Raw genomic sequence first — 21,246 nt, forward strand, 5'->3', positions numbered from 1 at the left:
GCTAGAATTCAGTAAAACCTGCTCCGTAAGCATGGTAAATACACAGATACTCTAGCCCAGAGTTTGGTGCAACAGTGAAAGAACTGTGGAATTCTGTCCCAGGATAGGTGAGGGTGCACTCAGACACCAAGAGGGGACAGATGTAGCTAGCCCTACAAACATGACAGTCATAACAGTTTTAATCTACAAGCATAGGAAACTTTAGGAAAGTAGTCAATTACGTCAATTTTTGCAATATAGGACAATATTTCTCTAGGATTTATGAGATGCCAGCCCAAACTCATTTTCATCTGTGACCAAAGCTATGGATTTGAACTGAGAAAAACCTGCATCAAAAATCTGATTAGAAAAGGATAGTTAGCTGAAAGTTTCCATATTATAAACAGAATATTTGTTCATTAAACTTTAGCATAACAACAGGGCTAACAAAAAATATTCCACTGATTTCCCCCCACCCCAAATAGGCAATTATCCTTACTTTACAAGATTTTAAAAGCTAGGAATTAGACAAAAATCTGTGTCTTTTGTAGGTGACTAATCTGAGGAATTGTCACAGATTGAAGTGTCATTATAGGAGGTTTTGGAATTAATTGAGAAATTTAACAGTAACAAGTCACCGGGACCAGATGGCATTCTCCCAAGAGTTCTGAGAAAACTCAAATGTGAAATTGCGGAACTATTAACTATGGTTTGTAACCTGTCCTTTAAATCAGCTACTGTACCCAATGATGGAAAATAGCTAATGTAATGCCAATATTTAAGAAGGGCTCTAGAGGAGATTCTGGCAATTACAGACCAGTAAGTCTAACATCAGTACCGGGCAAATTAGTTGAAACAATAGTAAAGAATAAAATTGTCAGACTCATAGAAGAACATAAACTGCTGCAAAAAAGTCAGCATAGCTTCTGTAAAGGGAGATCATGTTTTACTAATCTATTAGAGTTCTTTGAGAGGGTCAACAAAGATGTGGACAAGGGGGATCCAGTGGACATAATGTACTTAGATTTCCAGAAAGCCTTTGACAAGGTCCCTCACCAAAGGCTCTTATGTAAATTAAGTCATCATGGGATAAACAGCCTGCTTCTACTACCAGAGGGAAATGGGTCCATACTACAGGTCTGCAGGTTCAAATCCTGCTTATGCCCATCTCCTCCACAAAATGGGGAATTTTTATGTAAGTCTCTCTATAAAATGACCCCTAAGTGTAAAGACCTTGGAATAATAGTAATTGTTAGTAATTTTATATTGAAAACACTTTAAAAAATGAATTAGGATGTTGTGTTAAACATTTTAGTGTATTTTTAATGGTTTGTATCGTTAGTGAGCTGTCCCTTTAAGACCACTGTGAGCTACTTAATTGTACAGTGTGAGGAAAGTTTTGCCCATATGTCCAGAGAAGAGAAGATCCTGTGTGTGTAAGCTCCAAAAAGAAAGACCAGAATTTAGAAGCTTGTCTTTCCAAAAAGCAAGTCTTAGCCCTGGTCTACATTTTGCGGGGGGGGGGGGGGGGGGGAGGGGGTAAGGGAATCGATCTAAATACGCAACTTCAGCTATGTGAATAACATAGCTGAAGTCGATGTACTTAGATAGACTTACCATGGTGTCTCCACTGCGGTAAGTCGACTGCTGCTGCTCCCCCATCAACTCTACCTGTGCCTCTCGCAGCGCTGGAGTACAGGAGAGCGCTCGGGGGTCAATTTATTGCATCTAGACTAGATGCGATAAATCGATCCCCGCTGGATCGATCGCTGCCCGCCAAGTAGGGAAGACATACCCTAATTCTTGAAGAAGAAACATTAGCACTTATCAGGGAGCTGGATCCCTCAACAAGTTATAGCCTCTCTCCTGGAGATCACCAATCCAGACCAACTCAGAAGGGATTCAAAGTTGCTCCCATCTATAGGGTATTTGGTGGGTCTCAATTCTACCTCCTCAGTCAAACTTTGTCCCATGTCACCACACTTAGTAATAACTGGCAGATTCAGACAGGTAAAGTCCTGCAAGGGCCACAGAGACTGAACTGACCCTAAAACGAAGTTGCCCTGCCAGCACCACCAAGTTGTAGGAAGTTTGTCCTGCTTCCGAGTGTTTTCTATTTTACCAAGGCTGTCAAAACAACTCCTTTCACAAGCAGTAAAGGCACACTTTGAAGATTAAGTGTCTATGGCTATATGCAAATTTACCAATATGCAAGTTAGGTAATTAATTTTCATAAATTTGCCACATACGGAGCTACACAAAACCTGGTATCTATACTTCAGAAGAAGGTGACAGTTTCCTCCTAGAAACCCAGTTAATTCTTTTACATACTGAATATTTTCAAGAAATCCCCCACCACTGCACCACCAAGTGGCAGCAATAATAGAATCACTACAGCAGACTGGTGGCCACTATGTGTACTATCATACAGACCTGCTCAGAATTAGAGGGCAGTAGAGTAAAAATGCAATCAGCTGGTCTGTACCAATGCTTACCTCATTACTGCTACTGGTAGAATTGCACAAGTATGAAGTTTCCCCAAAAGCTGCTGTGTTAATGAATCTTAGGTCCTAAAATAAAAATACTATTTTTGACTCTTGCTAAATTCTAGGACTAGGTAATCTTGTGACAATGAATACCACAAGTTTTAAAACTTATTTCCTTTTATTATTATTTTTAAACTTTCTCCTTGTCTGAGTTGAGAGGCAACATTTATTTATATAAGCAGGACTTAAAACAAGGTCTATAGCACTTTCATATCAGAAATTTTAGATTGAAAAATGTTACTAATTTACAACTCTGATTCCCCAGGGTCTCCAGCATTCAAGAACCACACCACTTGGTCAGATGGTCCTAACCTCTATGTCAGTTAAGTCAGGGATTGTCAAGATTTTTCTTTCCGAGCACCCCCAGAGTGGAGTGCTATAAAACTATAAAAACTCCAGAGTGGAGAGGGGAGACTCAGGGCTCCAGGCCTGGAGGGACCCTTGGGCATAGGCATAGTTTGGGGGGGAGGGGAGGAGGCGGCCAAGGGCCAGTGGGACTCAGGCCAACTCCGCATAGCTAGGTCCAAGGAGAGTGTGCCACCTCCACCCCCTGACTCACCTCAGCTGGCTACCTAGCCCATCTGGGTTGTGGGAGGACGCAACTGAAAAAATATAACTCAAAGGGGACTCAGCTCAGAAAGTTTGAAAACCACTCACGGTGCAGGGAGAGGGGTAGCTAGGGGCTGTGTGCAGGGAGGGCTTCCCTGTGTTGGCAGCTCCCCGAGGGCTCTGCCAACCACGGAGCCAGGTCCCCCCCGCCCACGTAGCTCATACTGGCTGCATAAGCAGTCAAAGGGGGCTGGGAGCTGAGGAGCAGCTGCAACCCCAGGCAGCAGCAGCAGACGGGGGAATGCCACAGCTGCACACTCCATGGCACCAGCAGCCAGAGGAGCACCTGTCCCCCACTGCCTGGCTCTGGTGTCCCTCCGACAACCTGACCAGAGGCTTGCCTGAGGGAGCTGGGGTAGAGGAGGAGGTTGAAGGGCAGAGCTGTCCCCGGACTGCCCCACTCTGGGTAAGGCACTGCAGTTTGAGGGGGCAACACCTTTGTACTCACTCCCCCCAACTCTGCCCATGGGCTCAGGGCTTCATTCCCTCACTGCTCCCGACTTCAGACAGGGAGGAAGAGGGGGACCACCAGGGCTCCTGGCTTCAGCCCCACAGGGAAATCGTGGTTCAGGGCACTGTGTTGCAGCTGTGGGGCCCTGCAGCCTCCTTGAAAGGGCTCGCGGACCCCCGGTGGAGAACCAGTGAGTTACGCCATAACTGCAGCAGAGTGAGTTTCCTACATACCTTAACCTGATGATGCAGTATTTCAGGAATTTTACATGGTTAAATATGCACACTTAAATTTATTGGATAAAAAAGCTTTAGCTGACATGACTCAAACTAATCACAAGAGTAAACTTGCATGCAGGTTTCACAATTAGTCATGACTCAAGTAATTTCTCCCATTTGTGATCCAAAAAACAGATCTTAAAAGCATCAGGATAGATCTTATGACTTTTGTATTCATTAACCATGATCTGCAAAGGTTTACTGAAATAAGAGAACCCTTATATGTTAACATTTGTTCAAGTCACCCAAATTAAAAAAACAAGAAACTTACAAGTTAATTCCTTGAAGTTTGCATTTTGTACACACCTTTTTATGCTCACAAAATAGAAATATCAAAGACCCCATACACACACTAATCATAGAACAGTAGTCAGAGTTCCTAGAAGTCTGAGTTTTTTCCTCATACCACACTCTGGGTTGTCTTCATTTCAGAAGCAACTCAGATGACTGGCACCCAGGTCTGACCAGCCATACCCAAATTCTGCATCCTGAATTGACTGGACTTCTGGGCTCCTATCCCATGGTTCTTTGTGTCACAATAACCTGAGCCACTCTGATTCTTTCCCAGTTAACCGTGGGAGAACTTGTCTGTCCTTTTGGGTACATACGGGAATTGTGGAAAGGCATCAAAGGACTATCAGCACTCAAATGATTTAACCTACATCCTTGCTAAAAATTCAGTGGGCAAGTTACCAACCCAAGTGAAAGGAGCACCTAACCTTTAACCAATGCCCCACGATGGGCCAGATAGCTCAGACCGAAAGCACTACTAAACTCAGGTGAGAGGATTTTGTGCGTGGACAGGAGAGAGGTTAGGGGCAACACTCAAGTAAGAGCCTGAGTTAACTCTGTTGACTAAGACTTAAATATTGCTACCTCTCAGTACAGGCTAAGTAAGCAGTGACAGTCACTCAGGTCTCTCTAGGAGTTTGGGGTTCTGAACCATTGTTTAAAGTTAAGAATAATAAAGACAAGGGTTTTGACAGAGTGCATTTTCATGGGTGACGAGTCAAACTGAAAACATGAATAAATTTAAAAAGCTTTGCAGGTTACCTTTAATGAGTATAAGGCATTGTCAGGACTACTGAAAAACTGAACAAGATATAGGAAACTCCCAACAATTCAAAAGATCCTTCTAAGTTTAAGTTTTCATTTTAAAGAGTCTCTAAGCTTTTACCGTTTCAAACTTTCCATTACAAACTTGGACACATCTCCGTCTTGCAAACATTTTCCAGTCCAGCAGCAAAGGTGTGACCCTTTACCACAGTCTGACTCACCTAAGAGGTGCTGCAACCTGAACCAGAGTTTCAAATTAATGTTTTTAAGTGAAACTTAGAAAAATGAAACTGGCCTCAGTGTATTTTTTAAAATCAATTGCTTTCATACTCACTACATTCTTCGCTACCTCAGATGGGATTTTTACCTATCCATTCATTCTTTGAAGTGGGACAAAGATGTCTTAAGAAAACTGAGATCTATCCACTACCACATTATCCTGTGAATTTGTCCTTTGCTTAAATTGCTGCTCAAAAAGTTACAGCACCTGCACCTTCCCCCAGACACCTGGCAGATATATCTTTGTAATTCTCAAACTTTAGAACCACATCTGTAAAACTAAGCCCAGGTCTAAAGGTGGGTTTTCTGTTTCACTGTCCAAGCTAGCTTGCACTGGTACAAATCCAAGTACCTACTTTTGTGCCCAAGTATACGCTATTTTACACATTAAACACCATGCTGACTTAAGTAACTGAGTTATTATACAGTAATGCAGAATTAACTGGACAAGTTCAAGGTGACAGTCCTGGTTTTGGTTCCTATCTATAGCAAAAATAAACATGCTGGGGAAACAGCTAGGATCCTACCAAATTCACAGTCCATTTTGATCATTTTCTCAGCCAGAGGGGTTTTTAATTGGTCAATTTCACATTTTCAGATGTTTACATCTGAAATTTCATGGTGTTGTAACCATGGGGATCCCGACCCAAAAGGAGGCTTGCAAAGCTGATATGGTGGGGGGTGTCACGGGATTGCCACCCTCACTTCTGCGCTGCCTTCAGAAAGCAGCAGTTGTGGAGCTTCCCACAGCCAGGGGAGATTCCCGGAGGTGGAGGTGGGTCTGATTTCCCGTGCTGTGGGGAGCCTTCAGCTGCTGGGAGTCATGGAGCTTCCTGTAGCCAGGGGAGGTACACTGAGGTGGCTCTGATCTTCCCCCAAGAACGGCCTCCAGAGGAAGAGGAAGTCCCATCCCTCCCCAGCCCTTCAATAGCTAGATTTCACGGGGAGGTCGGATTTCACAGTCCATGGTGTGTTTTTCTTGGCCATGAGTTTGGAATGGCCCTAATCATAACATAATAGGGCTGCAACACTTGAGACTAATTCTGTTTTGCTTGGATCAAATCCTGTTACAGCCTGGGAGTTTATCAAAGTATAAATTTCTAAATATTTAGCTTTAAAATACTTCAACTTTGATAGGTTTCAGAGTAACAGCCGTGTTAGTCTGTATTCGCAAAAAGAAAAGGAGTACTTGTGACACCTTAGAGACTAACCAATTTATTTGAGCATGAGCTTTCGTGAGCTACAGCTCACTTCATCGGATGCATACCGTGGAAACTGCAGCAGACTTTATATACACACAGAGATCATAAAACAATACCTCCTCCCACCTCACTGTCCTGCTGGTAATAGCTTATCTAAAGTGATCATCAAGTTGGGCCATTTCCAGCACAAATCCAGGTTCTCTCACCCTCCACCCCCCCACACACAAACTCACTCTCCTGCTGATAATAGCCCATCCAAAGTGACAACTCTCTTCACAATGTGCATGGTAATCAAGGTGGGCCATGTCCAGCACAAATCCAGGCTCTGTCACCCCACCCCACCCCTTTTTTTTTTTTTTCCCCGGGGACACACACACACAAACTCACTCTCCTGCTGGCAATAGCTCATCCAAACTGACCACTCTCCAAGTTTAAATCCAAGTTTAACCAGAACGTCTGGGGGGGGGGGGGGGGGGGGGAGGAAAAAACAAGGGGAAATAGGCTACCTTGCATAATGACTTAGCCACTCCCAGTCTCTATTTAAGCCTAAATTAATAGTATCCAATTTGCAAATGAATTCCAATTCAGCAGTTTCTCGCTGGAGTTCATTTGCAAATTGGATACTATTAATTTAGGCTTAAATAGAGACTGGGAGTGGCTAAGTCATTATGCAAGGTAGCCCATTTCCCCTTGCTTTTTCCTATCCCCCCCCCCCCCCCCCCCGACGTTCTGGTTAAACTTGGAGAGTGGTCAGTTTGGATGAGCTATTGCCAGCAGGAGAGTGAGTTTGTGTGTGTGTGTGTGTGTCTCTCTCCCCCCCCCCCAGGAAAAAAAGAAAAAAAAGGGGGGGGGGGGAGGGATGGGGTGAGAAAACCTGGATTTGTGCTGGAAATGGCCCACCTTGATTACCATGCACATTGTAGGGAGAGTGGTCACTTTGGATGGGCTATTACCAGCAGGAGAGTGAGTTTGTGGGGGGGGGGGGGTGGTGGAGGGTGAGAAAACCTGGATTTGTGCTGGAAATGGCCCAACTTGATGATCACTTTAGATAAGCTATTACTAGCAGGACAGTGAGGTGGGAGGAGGTATTGTTTTATGATCTCTGTGTGTATATAAAGTCTGCTGCAGTTTCCACGGTATGCATCCGATGAAGTGAGCTGTAGCTCACGAAAGCTCATGCTCAAATAAATTGGTTAGTCTCTAAGGTGCCACAAGTACTCCTTTTCTTTTTTCAACTATGATAGTTTTCCTATAACTGGTACACTGTGTATGCAGAAGGAAACACTGGATTATTTAAGGGGCTCGCTAGACTTTGAAGAGGGATCAAAACTGTTAGAGAGAGAGAGAGAGAGACAGACAGACACGCACCCCACCACATTTACAGCCGCCATCATCTTTAATGTATTGTAAGGATGGCCAAAAAACATGCAAAGTTCTGACATATCTACAATCTTAGCTGTGGAGAAGGGAGAAAACTATTTCCCTGTTAGATGGGGAAAAATCAATAGCAGATACATTATTGTAAAATAATGTGTGCCTGCATTGTCTGATATCAGCAAATAAAAATGAAAAAATAAGAACTTTGAGCTATGACTCTTCACGCTAACACTTCTAAAAGATTTCTGACCATTGCTAATACAAGGTCAGTTTCACTCACGCTAATATCAGTGGGAGCACTAGCACTGAAAAAAAATTCTGCTAGCCTTTTAAATACAGTCAGTAGGGTTAGAGGACAGTGATTAGAATGCCAGAAGCCCATCAGCTAGTACTTTACCATTGCTACCACTGGTAGAGCTGAACCTGGGATAACTATGGTGGGAAATGAGAAATTTTTGGCAAAATATCACCACCTTAATCAAACCAAGTCTACCTCCCTCATTATGAATATAATTAAATACAAACCCATTAGAGTTTCTAGATCAGCTGCAGTCACAGCAAAAAAAATGTGGAAACAATTAAAAGTGTGAAGCTACACGTTTCAAATGTTGCTTTTTGTGCAATTCTGACTTTCCCAATATGCAGCTAGAGTAATGAAGTATGAACTATCTGGGTTAGAAAATATTATGCAAAAATACAAAGGATAAACAACTAAAATATGATTATAAACTGTGTGTGTGTAAACAGGCAAAGCAGCAAATGCAATTATCACAAACATCTTGAAGTTTTAAAAACTATGATTCAACCTGAAAAATGTTTGCTTCATACAACAGCAGAAATTTATGAGAGTACAGATTGACATTAAATGCTTCCTTCACACCTAACACACATGGTGCACTCTGTAGAGTGTGCAATTGATGTATCATACTTCTGCTTCAAGTGCTAAAATGGATTAGCACCTCAAGATAGACATTGCCAATTGCTCCACTAAAAGAGAAGTTAGCTCTGAAACTTCCAAGACTTAATTAAAACCAAGTAGGCTCATTTTTGCCTTATGTATCCATGCCAGAGCTGTCTACAACGAACAACTGCTACGCATTTCAGAAACTCTGTTCTCTACTGGCAGGTCTTATTGGCAAGTAACCACCATGATAGAGTCTACATTCCATTTGTTACTAAGATAAGAGTTATGTGATAACATGATGCCCATGCACTACAAAAAAGGGCTATTACATCAAGGTGTTTACCTGTTGCTAAAGGCCAAGAGATAACTTGGGAGAATCTTACAAGACTTGCTGCAGTCATTTGTTATGCTTACAAAGCAGTTATTTTTCCATCTTTTGTCTAATGAATTAGAGGTCTCAGAGTTAAGCATTAGTTTGATTAGCTGTGGCTTTTCCAACAACAGCTTCAAGACAGAAAGGAATGGAGAAGGACTCGAACAGCTGACCCTGCATAGATGGGACTAAGATTAGAAGAAGAATTAGAGTTTATTATCTCTAACAGTCAAATGGATGCAGCAATCTGAGCCATTTTATGAACTGACTGCAACACGACAAAGTGTGTTGTACCCATATATCCTTGGGCACATTTGAGAGTTGCAATTGCTGGCTGCTAGCCTTCTCTAAGCAGAGCTCTGACTCAGCTGCTGTATCCATAAAGATTGATTTCAAGTTGGGGTGGGAGAAGGTTAAGATTAAAATTAAGATTATGATAGTACCTTGAGGCTCCAGTTGAGATCAGCACCCATTGTGCTAAATACTGTACAAACACAAAAGAAGAGGCAGTCTGCCATTAAGAACTTACTTTTGTCTGTCTTATATCTGAGTAGAAAAGACAGACAATGGAAGAAAGGATTATCCCCATTTTGCAGATTGAAGTTACTTTCTCCTAGGGCTTGTTTACACTTGAAATGCTACATTGTAGCGCTTCAGTGTAGATATTGACTACACAGACGGGAGGAGTTCTTCCATCAGCATAGGAAATCCATCTTCCTCAGAGGCGATGACTAGGTCGACAGAGTAATTCTTCTTTGATATCTAGTTTTGATGCACTCCAAAAAACTGTGCAGAGCAAATATTTAGATACATAAAACTTCAAACACAAAAACATGACGTTTCAGTGATCATGCCAGGCAGGGTGAATAGGTCAGGCAGTTATTTTAAATCAAGGCTTATCCAACTTATTCACATTATGGCCAACATCTCATATGCAAACTCATGGACCACCTCTGTTCAGTCTCATGTGTGTCCAGCAACTGCCTACATGGCAAAACGGTATTAAGGAAGAATTTATTAATTTTTAGCTGTCAGTGCAAATTTATGGGCGTGAGGAAAAGCCATCCGTGACACCCTGACACTCCAATATTCACCACTGTCATGTAATTAGGGTATGTCTTATACAAAGTATGCCTTGTGAAGTGTAATTCTAAAAGTCCTGATCTGCTAGATAGTAATATCTAATTGGATTGTATGTGCTATTGTCGTACGTGAAGTTAGGCTATGTATGTGTTACTGAAACATGTTGCAAGGCTGAAAACAACCACAAGCAGCCTTTCAGGTATAACAGTAAAAAGGCCAAACAATGTTAATGGCTTATTGAGGAAATGCACACAAACAAGGATTACCCCAGGAACTGTGTACAACAGAAACCTCTCAGAGATAGAACTACACAATGGGAACTATTTGACCCAGGTCACAGCAGAATAGCTTTCCAGCAAGTGGGAAGATATAAAAGGGGGGAAATGACATCATGGGGGGACCTCACTCTCTCTACAAAAACACATACCTGGAAACACCCGAGGAATAAAGACTGAACTGAGGGAATTGATGGTCCCCAGACTAAAGGGATTTCTAGCTTGTGTATGAAAACCTGGGAAACCCAAGCTGAAAAGCCAAGGCAGCGTATGCCCTAAGAATCTGCCAGTCTGTTTATCTCTCAGGGTGAGAATTTGCTAATTCATATCCTACCTATCAAGTATGTTAAGATGAGTTTGTGGTTTTGTTTATTTACTAGGTAAACTGCTTTGATCTGTTTGCTATCACTTATTTTAAATCTACCCTTTTGTAGTTAATAAACTTATTTTATGTTTTAATCCAAACCAGTGTGCATTTGATTAAGGTGTCTGGGGAAAATCTCAGCTTGGTTACCTCAAGTGTGCATAGTCCTCTTCATATTGAGGGAGAGGTAGACCGGGTGTTAAACCCACATACTGGCCAGAGCAGAATGGTACTGCTCTGAGATCCTAGGCTGGTGGTTAGATAGCCCGCATTTGACTGCAGCTGGGTGTGTCCCTACCTGCGTGAATGCTGATGGAAGTGAAAGCTTGGAGGGCTTTGCAACTTGTCGCATCAGAACAGCGTGAGAAGGAGCCCAGGCTGGTAGGTCAGAGGGCTCAGTGGTATCCCAGTTCCAGGTGGCACACCCAGGGGAACCTGTCACACTATCATTAGAAAGTGAAGCACCACTTTAGAGTTTGAGAATGTCTGTTTTAGATTACGGGGATATGTAAAAAGTGATTACAGTTTGTGTTATATTACCAATATTAATATAACTTGTAACAACTGGGTGGAGTTTTAACTGAGTATAGTTTCAGTGAACCATGTCCAATATAGGTCCTGTAGATGTGATTTTAAATTCATCCTGTACTTGCTTTCAGCCATATGGTTCATCCTAAAGTAATAGAAAGAAAATATCCCTGTGCTGTATATCAAAAAAGAATTCTGAATCATTTGCAAGCTACCTTGAGAATCAAAGATTTTTAAAGGTTACCTGCAACAAAATAAACCAGGTTTGTGGGGTTTTGCTTCTGCAATTATAAAAAGGTTGTTTTTCCCCCTTTTAAATAAATCAAGCATAACCAGCATTTTCTTCTTGCCTGAGAACATACTGGATGATTCAAAAATGAGCAATAAGCAGTACTGTTAATCGAATGGGCAAGATTGTTGAATCCTTAATGTTTACCACCAACTTAATTTAAAAAGTTTTGAACAGTCCAGAGAAAAATAAGTTCCCCTTACAATAAATTCTGGTTTCACTTCTTTGGTAGCTGTGTTGTCATAATCTTTCTAGTTTCTTCCAAAATGTTCTAGGATAGGTAAGATATGCATTTCTAATATTGGAAAAGCAGAAAGTTTGAAGAGGAAAAACTTTCCAGATCTCCTTTATGTACAATAAAGCAAAAAAAGGCAAAAGCCCAGTTTTGTTTATTCCTTTGCAGAATGCCTTTAAACAGTGTGGAGGTGGGAAAAGGCAAACAATGCCTGCTGTAGGTTTTTCACCACCGACCTACTAGTGGCAGAAGCTCAGGTGCACCCTTATTCACCAGAACCTCCTGACTTCTATGCAACAGCTCTTGGAAAAAATAGATCCCAGGCAAAGAGTCACTAAGCTAAAGTTAAGACTAGAAGCTCAGCCACATTATTCAAGACTTTGGAAGTGGCAAAATTGAATTTATAATGGAGTGAGTGTGCTGGTTTACACTGGTAACTTACATTGGCATAGCTATTTCTCTCAGGGTTTGAAAAATCCACATCCTGAGAGATGCAACTACGGCAACCTAACCCCCATGTAGGTAGTGCTAGGCCAAAGGAAGAAATCTTCCATCGACCTGCAGGAACTTTAGTAAGGGTCCCAAGACCCTACCCCTCCTGTCAGCATAGGCAGGGTCTACACTTAAACCACTATAGGTGTGCCGCAGTAGCAGTTTAAATGTAGACGTATCCTGACACTCAACTGTAACCAAGGAGGACTCAAGATAAAGAGTGAGCAACTCTACTGAGTTAAGAAAAGAGCTTCAAGAGTTTAGAAAATATGGAGAATCAAACCCTTGTAAAAAGGAGTTACGGCCATTTGTTTACTAGAGGGTGAGGAAGCAAAACCAGTTGCTTTTACAGATCAACAGATAGTTGCATTTTAGACCTAGAAAGGGATGTTTCGCCAATCCCTTACAAAAGGATGTTTCTAAGCTCATCATTATAAAGGGGACTCAACAACCATGACTCAGTTTTAATTTTATCAGATCTCAGGCTCTCTCTACACTGAAACCACTATAGCAGCACAACTGCACTGCTGTAGCACTTCAATGTAGCTACTCACTACAGTGACAAGAGGGGTTCTCCCACTGGCATAGGTAATTTACTTCCCTAAGAGGCAGCACCTAAATTGACGGAATAATTCTGTTGATCCAGCAGTTAGTCAGTTTAACTACCTCACTCAGGCGTGTGGATTTTTCAACCCTGAGCAATGTAGCTGAGTCAATCTAACTTTTTAATGTTGACCTGACCTCAGATATTCAAGACAGACCCTTCCCCTACGATTTGTCTTTTAGACTATAAGTTCCTTCGGACAGGGGCCATGCTTTTTATGCTTGAAAAAGAACTAGAACATGGGAGGCACTGCTGAAAACAAGAATGATTAGTTTACTGTAAGCAAGAGTATTCTCTCTGCCCCACCCCCAATAGATATTAGCCCTTGTGCCCAGGGCCACAGGCAAAGCTTCTGCTATTCACAGAAAATTTAAAGAGGCTAGTACAGGTGAAGAAACACTGCTGTATCTGAAACTTCACATGCAAGATTAAGAAAGGTTCTCTATTTTGAAAGTCCTTGGCAAATAAGTGTCACAGGGAGTCAGTCAACTGCCAACAAAATGAAAAGGAGTACCTGTGGCACCTTAGAGACTAACACATTTATCTGAGCATGAGTTAGTCTCTAAGATGCCACAAGTACTCCTTTTCTTTTTGCAGATACAGACTAACACGGCTGCTACTCTGAAACCTGCCAGCAAAATGTTAGTTTTGTTCTACCATAAGGAATAAGTATGACACACAGAAGGTTAAACAGCTGTTTCCTCTTAAGTAATTTTGCAATATTACACCTCATAGCATGTTCTGTACTTTGTTGCACTGTAGTTGAGGAGGAATTTAGGGCCAATACATTTGGCATTTCAGAACATGTACTATACTAGAGAGACTTTTTCCAGGTCTCTATCCAGCTTTCTTCCCTACAGCTGGAAGAGACCTTCATTTTTCATGAGGGAACAATAAGGGTCATATTTGTCTGGCCTTTTTTTTTTTAGTAACTATTGTTAACTGTGACTAAGGTTGCAAGTCTTTCATGGAGGTCGCGGAAATCACGGATTCCATGAGTTTCCAGGACCTCCATGATTTCTGCAGTGGCCAGTGCAGCTGACCCCAGGGCTGCAGGAGTAGGTGAGGTGGCCCCAGGAACAGCCGCACCGGCTGCTGCTCAGATGGTCCCATGCAGCTGTTCCTGGGCACTGCCCTGGAGCAGTGGTCTGGGAGCAGCAGCAGCGCCCCAGCCCACCACCCCACACCCAGAGCAGCAGCAGCAGCAACGGAACCCCAGGCTGCACCCCACCCTGGCAGTGGCGGAATCCCAAGCCGTGCCCCCCCACAGAGACATGGATCAACTACATTGACAAAAAGAACCTATCAAAAGTGTCTATTATATAGCACTAGAATGACATAGCTGCAGCCCTACAGTTGTGCCTTTGTAATGCAGACATACCCTCAGCACTTCAGCATAGACACTCTCTATGCCAATTGAAGGGGTTTTCCTGTCAGCATAGGAAATTCAACTCCCTGAGAAGCAGTAGCTAAGGCAATAGAATAATTTTTCCATCAACCTAGCACTGTATACACCAGGGGTTAGGTCAGGATAGCTACCTCTCTCAGGGGTTTAGATTTTTCATCCCCTTGAGACACACAGCTATGACAATGTAAATTCCCAGTGTAAACCAGCTCTTAGTTCACAGCAAGATGGCGTGTAACTCTACCCCCACACTAGCCTCCCACACACTAAGGGCTGGTCTGCACTGGGAACTTACAAAAATTCACACCCCTGAGAAATATAGCTATGCTGACCTAACCCACAATGTGGACAGCGCTAGATCAACAGAAAAATTTTTCTGTCGACCAAGCTATCCCCATTCAGAGAGGTGGATTACCTACACTGACAGAAGAATGCCTCCTGTCAGTGTGTGTCCAGTAATGTCTACACTGAAGAGCTGCCTAAGGGTATGTCTACATTACAAAGGCACAAATATGGTGCTGCAGCTGTGCTGCTGTTGCAGTTTAAGTGTAGACATACCCGAAGTGCCACATGGACCAGGCTGCTGCACACTAAAAGTTCTGTACTGCACTTTAATCAGGAGTAGATCAAAGTCCTCTAGCGACCTTTTAGCGGGTATCAATAGGGTCCACGTTTAGAAGGAATTAAGAACTGGGACAAGGTACTTGGGGAAATGGCAAGAGAAAATTACTCTTGGGTACAAGGAGCATCTATGAGATTTCAAGGGGCATGGCGGAAGATTATCTTTATTCCCTGGGGGCTTTGGGAAGAGAGAATTATTCATACAAACCTGTCCTACTAACAAAGGAAATCTAACAAGTGCCACATTCACCAGGAGCACATAGGGGGAGGAATATGCTCCAAAACAACGCCCGTTACTAGTGCTCAAACCCATGCATGTCCCATTAGGCATCTTTGATATTACAAATGGGGGGCGGGGGAGAAAGGAGTCTCACCAAAGGACACTTAATTACCCACATTTTTAGTTTTATCATTTTCAAAAGTGACGTTGACATGTGTAGTATCAGTGATTTGATTTCCCTGTGCATCCCATGCTAAAACATGGTAGCTCTTTGTCCTCTAATGCAGGAGTTCTAGAGTAGCAGAAAACAGGGACAAGAAAAGCAAAGCAACTTTAGCTAGGGCCTTGTGGGTGTCCTCAAACAGGTACACATTACTCCAGAGCTCCTCTACTGTAACACCAGGCTGACTGAAGTATGTTTTCATTCTTGCATCATTGTGCATTTGGCAACATGAGGTACCCAAGATTGCTTAAATCCAAAGAGTCTAAGGAAGCTAATCTGTCATGCAAGACAGCTTGTTTGCAGCCAAAAAATCTGAACCAGAATTGCTGAATGCGTCAGTCAGAAAAAGGTACTGATGGAAAGAGTTTCTCTCACTGAAATTATTTTCAAGATCCTCTGAGAGGATACTCTGTATTCGGTTAGAGCTTTCGCTCACATTCTCATCCTGACAGCTGAGAAACTGACCAAGCTCGTAAAAAACTGAAAAGTCCTGTTCCTCTTGTAGATGCGGGACAATGTCAGCAATTGTCATTCTGAATGTATTATTTCAATACTGTCAAATATCATTTGCTGAGGTTTCTGAAGCTCCAGATTCAAGAAAGCAAGCTTTGGTAAAAACTTTTTCAAAAGGAGCATACAACCATGTACTTCTGGATCTTGCAACTTTTGGGACAGTTCCAGTGAAACTGTGTTCAAAACTTTTCATTGAAGCCTTGATGGCAAGTACTTCTTGGTGGGCAAAACACTATAACAAAAAAAGTTTGCACTTTCTTGGAAGCGGTTCAGCACCCCTACTCATGTACCTTGCAAAACCACTGCCCCAGCAGCTGTCAAGCTGCACAGATTGTCAAAGTGAATGGGGGCACTCCTCCATTCTCGCCTAAAATGCGTTTGCTAGTTAGCCTGTCATGGAGACTCAACTGACATAAAACACCTTCAGAAAAACAATGGCAATCACAGTCAAAAAAGAGAGTGCATATGATTATCTTGGGATGCCTTGTGACATCAAGGCTCTCATCCAAGCAAAGGCTGTAGTAAGGGCTCTCAGACTTTTTCAGCTATTTCATTTTGTAGAAAATTCACCAGATCTCGTGTTCCCTCTGCAATGTGTCGTTGCTCAGTGGTATCTCTCTGTAAGCATATTTTCTGGTTGTATGGCCAGAACAATTTTCTTCACAAATTCTTCATTGCTGAATGGTTTCCTTGCTTTTCCCAAAAGTAGTGCAACTTTAAAAGTAGCCACTTGTATCTGATCCACATTATTCAAAAATCTGAGCCATCATGGTCTTCCAAACTCTGTTTTTGCATCATTTAACAGCTTGTGCCTCTGAAACTCACCGTAGTAATTCTGTTCAACTTCCCCTGCATGAATGCTATAATGACATTGCATTGTGTAAATTCTAACTTGATGAATTTCTCTTACAAACAGTGCACACTGCAACTTGGAAACTAAATCAGATGGCTTCAGAAACACAAGAAACTGCATTTCCCACTGGTCCTGAAATGTTTTTCTTCTTTCCATGTTCTGCTCTCTTAGCAGCAGGTGGCTCCTCTGGAACAGTCTCTATCACATTCAGGGTCATTTTCTGGTACTGATTTTTTTGGGAAAACTTTCTTATATCCATTCATGTTTTTAACTCTTTCACCTTCTGCCACAAACAATCTCAACCTACCCAAACACCATGCAGTGATCTTGTCAATGATGGTGTTGGCCAGTAGTTGCCTACAGAGCTACAGTAGTACGAGATGTAAACAGTAATTAGCTAAGGTATACACTTTGTGACTTGAAAGAAAACCAAGCCTATGTAGTTCAGCTCTGCCTGCACCGTACCATAATACTTAGAAGGGAATGAGTGCGCATTATGATTTATGGCATTTACAAGGCAACTTTAATACTTAATGTCTCAGTGATTTTTGGGGCACTTTGGCAGCTGTGGTGGCCACACAAAAAAAATCTGCTGGTGGCTACATTTGAGAAATGCTGCTCTAGTGGCTAGACCATATTAGAACTTTGCCAGTCTTTACCACCTTTGAACCAATAGGCCTGGTCCTTTCAGTTCAAGCAATAGAAGATCATACAGGCATGGATCACGCAGGTGTGACACTAGTCTTCATAACAATTTTCTCAGAGAAAGAAAATTGATCCAGCTTTGTAGAATAGGCTGGGAAGCCCACTTTTGTTCAAACAGAGAAACTAAAGTACTGTCTTCTCTACCAAGGACTTTGAAGACTAAAGCACCTCCTCCCCCCAATCCCCAAATTCTGATTAACTTATGTACATCCTTTTCTCCAAAAGGATATTTTTTTCTTGTAGAATTAGACAACTTGAACCTGTCCCCACGACAGACTGGTGTCTGTATTCACTACAGATAAGTCATGTTCCAGAGATCTCCTTAAAAGGTGATTACATCAGCTGCCATGACAGAAGAAAAGAGGCTTCAGGTGCATATTGTCCAGAAGTGAAAAAAAACTAGAAAATTCCAGACTGTTAAAAAGTTATAAGCATGGCCTTTAGATAGGATATTGGAAGATCCCTGTAAGTGTAGTGACCCTTTTGGACGGTGCTGTTTTTCTGGGAGAGGTCCTAAAAAGATATTCAAAGCTTTACCATTCTCCTAAACCAAATGGCTTTGACCATTTTGACTCAGTCTAAGAAGCCATGTAGTAACTAGGGATGTAAAATGTTAAACAGTAAGCATTAGTCTTACTGTGTAACCCGCCTTAACCATTAACCCCCAGCCAGCCGGAGCAGCCCCAGCTGTGCTACCCAGCCTTTTAATTGGTTAACTGTTTAAACAAAAGATTTTGTAATTGTTTAAATGGTTAACTTTTTAAACAACATTTACATACCTAGCAGTAACCAGGATTCTATATTCCTTTCCACAGAGCTAAGACAAAGATAACAATAACCAGGTCAAATGGGGTAGGTCTAGAACCCATGAAATACTCAACACATTTAATGAGGCTAAGCAAAGATGGAAGTAGGACTATATCTAACAAGTTAGAGACCAAGAGTTTCCTACCTCTTCCGTGGACTTGAGTGGCCCAGACAGGTTTGTAAACTGCAGGAGGTGCAAAGCACAGGTACAAGTTTCTGAGATTGTCTCACCTGATGGTTCAAATTCCTGTGGGTAGGAGACACAAACAGACCCAAATAGCTCTCTGCAATTTAGAGACTCCCTCCCTTTCCCCCACCTCTTGGTTTCCTTCCTTCCTTCCATCACATGTAAAGTAACATTCTCATCTCTTTCAGAGACACAGAAATTATACTTTTGTAATTCAATCCATAGCAAGACCAACCAGGAGACAAAAAATGGTCTTATGGTTAAGATTCAAGAGATCAAGGTTCAGTTCCTGGTTCTGTTGAAGACTCTGTAACCTTAGCCATGTCTCTTAACCTCTGTGCACACATCTTAGCCATCTGTAAAACAGATTATTCTCAGTTCACATGGATTTTGGGTGGCTACATTGGTTAGTATTTGTGAGGCAGATATTATAGTGATGGGATACATCAGACACACTGAGGGTCTACGAAGAAAGTGGGTAGAACTGAGTTCTACAGCACCAAAAAGAGTTTTGATAGATCAGCATTTTCATTTATCATTTACATGGAACAGACTCAGTTTGATTTATCTGAACCAATCACAAAAATACTGCTTTCTTTGAAATCATATTTATTGCAGTCTCCTACTTTTAAAAAACATGGCATTTTAAACAAACTAAAGGCAGAAATAAGCTAAGCTAAATTTTTCAGCATGGGCTAAGTACACTAGTGTAGACAAGCCATTAGTGTCTTGTCTGTCTGGATCCTGATTACTTTGAAAACCTTTTCTCTTCATGTAAGTGTCATGTCCACAGAAGCAAGATTCAGTTATCCACAGAGTAGTGGAATACAAGCAGTATTTTAATATAATTAATGTGTTTTAATTTAATTTTCTGCTTCTGACAGCGTGCTGTCATGTGAGGGCACTGTTATGAAGTTCAATCTTGTCCATGTCAATAACTTCATCTAAAAATAGTTTTCAAACAACAAGTGTCATTTCTGAGAATCAGACTTCGCATTTTTAAGTTAAAAATTTCTGTAGCATTATACATTTATACAGCAGATAGACACATTCCCTATCTGAGAGGAAGTTTAGAGTTTAAATTTTTTTTTTTTTTAAAAGAACTACCATTTCACCTAAAATACATTTCTACCAAATTAATCTTACCACCTTTCACTCTGCATAGCTATTTTTCCTTGGACTGCCTTGGGTAATTTTGAGTCTTAATACTGGAAGAAATTCTAGTGACCTTTCCTTACCTGGACACTATAATCCACAGATAACCTCTGGAGTTTTCTTTACTACAACTGGATCCATGGTGGAGTGTTGAGGCTGCTCAAATGCAAAGAGGAAAACTGAAGAATTCTCATGATGCACTACTTGCCTATGCTCTCAACGTGTAGATGTGCAAGATGTCTTATATTTTAGGTGGGTTTACACTGGTACCTCAGTTTAACTAGTAGTAGTCCCAACTTCCCATTAATCCATTCAATAGAGACTATTTACACATTGTCATGGGGACTAAAGGCCCAAAGTCAGATCAGGGCCTCACCTGGCATCATACATAGTCAATTCTAGGAATATATTTAATCTAGAGCTGCTATGCTGTATTCAGTCATTCCAGTTTTCTTTTATAATATTGCCTGTATTTACCAATTACACATTATAGGTTCCAATTTCAGTTTTAACAAACACCGAAGTGTATACAGACAGGAAGAGTATCTGATCAAGTATAAAAGTGCTGAAGAAAATTAGGCTTGTTAGAGATGATTATTCAGGATGTTTACCTTTATGCAACAATTTTTAATTATGATCATAGTTCCACTAAGATAAACCCATAAGCAAACAGAAATAAAAATCAGAATGTTAAGGCCTAGGAGAGCCTTGGACTACATACGGTTGGCCACCCGTTCAAAGAAACTTTTCTAACTTATTTAGATAGCAAAACTAACTTTAACTGGCTCACTCTGAAACGGTATCAGTACCTTCAAGTTAGGCACTAAGTTCTTTTATGTACTAAAGTTAACTTTAATACAAGTGATGGACTTCTGGATGACTACAACACAAAAAGTAAACTAATTTATATCAATCTTTGCAGACAACTTTCCTAACAAAATTGTTAAAATATTGAAATATTGAAAGAATGCCTTTGTAGACAGGCTATCTTCACTATGATCGCAGGTAAACAACTCCTAAAGAAATTAACTTAGCATCTAGGTTAGCCAGAGCTACAAGTTGTCAACTGTTACTGGAAAGACAATTTTTAAAATATTGATAGACACACCTGGTTTAGTAAATATGAGTAGAGTCAGTTTCAAAACTTAGTTCAGCTCTTTGAAGAACAAAAGAGAAGGGGGAAGGAGTGTAGCAAAAAGTCAATATAGCAACCTGATCTGAGGGAACTTGTTTTTACTTGGCAAGCCACATGCTTCACCTATATATTCATCCATATGAATGACAATATAGAAAGTGGTTTGGACAGAAATTACTCCAAGAGGAATGAGAATAAATGCTGAAGAAACTCTGGTAAAAGATGATTTTATGCATATGTAGTGGACATGACCAGAGTATTGATGTGATTTGTACCAGATATTACAGACGGTGGGATATCACAACAAAGTATCCTCTGGTAATCTTTCTAGGGCTTCCGAGTGGAAGTACATACACCCAAGAAAAGAATTACTATTTGTTCAGTACTCAGACAAAGTACATTCACCTGCAAAAAAACCAGCATACTTGTCAATTTTTAAAATATTGATAGACACACCTGGTTTAGTAAATATGAGTAGAGTCAGTAGTTTCACTCAAC

General features: G+C 41.4%; 1 protein-coding gene across 5 annotated transcripts in view; it reads right to left on the reverse strand.

Annotated features, from left to right (window-relative positions):
- Positions 1 to 21,246, reverse strand: part of NUMB (NUMB endocytic adaptor protein) — a 145,527-nt gene that overhangs the window by 116,013 nt on the left and 8,268 nt on the right. For 4 of the 5 annotated variants that reach the window (XM_084629910.1, XM_084629908.1, XM_084629909.1 and 1 more), the window contains exon 2: positions 18,417 to 18,518. The exons of the other annotated variant lie outside the window; for it this stretch is intronic. The gene's annotated coding sequence lies outside the window, so the exon portion shown is untranslated. The remainder of the gene's footprint in view (positions 1 to 18,416; positions 18,519 to 21,246) is intronic. 5 annotated transcript variants of the gene reach the window in all.

The sequence above is a fragment of the Lepidochelys olivacea genome, assembly GCF_965140295.1.
Source record: "Lepidochelys olivacea isolate rLepOli2 genome assembly, chromosome: 6".
NCBI classification, from domain to species: Eukaryota; Metazoa; Chordata; order Testudines; family Cheloniidae; genus Lepidochelys; species Lepidochelys olivacea.